Here is a 1037-nt window from a genome sequence, read left to right as displayed (position 1 = left end):
GGAAAAAGCAGCTAAATACACTGAGACTGCTCCCCATTGTTAGTGAGTTAACTCTGGATATCTGTAGGTTTTGTCAAACTTGGAGTGAACAAAAGCAGAAAAACAGTAAAAGATGCAGACGGTGAAAGTCTGGTTTATTTCATGAACACAATGAAACATTTTACAGTCCACAGAGCAAAGTAGCATACATGATAAATAGATACACATAACATGAGAAGTAAAACTCGTCGTCTTACCACATGTTATATTCTGTAAACTTAAAATAACCACAGAAATTAGAGTTTAGTGTTTTAAGTCATCTATTAAAAAACATGAGTCAACATTACTGAAGTGACGCTTTAACGATGCGTCTTATCACCGTGTTTATGATGATAAAACATGTTCTCTCGTTAGTAGTTGTCTGCGCTGTCACTTGTCATGAAAATGTCCAGAGCCAGGGTTCCTCTTTAATCACCATTGATCATTAATAGGGTCACAAAAGATTTGTCACATTATCCCCATAAACAAAATGCTTTTATAGAAATCATTGTGATACAAATATTTAGATTCTTGATTCACAATGTGCACGAACTCAAAATCTTTAGAGGTTCATATTTATAAAGTATCGCAAATAATACATTTATACCATTGTATGAGCTACACTTCTTGTAAAAAAGCTCCTGTCGTGACCTTCCTTCTGTGAGGACACACACACACACAGAGAGAGAGAGAGAGGGGGAAGATCATTAGGATTGGAGGCGTTTTTGGATTTTCACTTATTGTTGGCTTTACAGTCACATAAAATTCATTCCAATTTTTTTGCCTTTGCTTCAATTAAGGTTTTTCTTTAAATCTACAGCAGCTTCCTTTTCAAAAAGTTTACTGACATAGTAAGGAAGTAGCTAGGGAACTCAGTAAGTATGAGCAACAACAGCTTAGGGACTGTTTCTACAATAAAGAGGAATTCATCATCATCTGCAGTTCATCAAAAAAAAAAAAAAAAAGTGCCATTAAAAACAATTCAGCAGATCCTCAAAGTATGGATACAATCTGTTTTC

This window comes from Astatotilapia calliptera, chromosome 6 (assembly GCF_900246225.1).
Source record: "Astatotilapia calliptera chromosome 6, fAstCal1.2, whole genome shotgun sequence".
NCBI classification, from domain to species: domain Eukaryota; kingdom Metazoa; phylum Chordata; class Actinopteri; order Cichliformes; family Cichlidae; genus Astatotilapia; species Astatotilapia calliptera.
Note: the sequence above shows the minus strand (reverse complement) of the source record.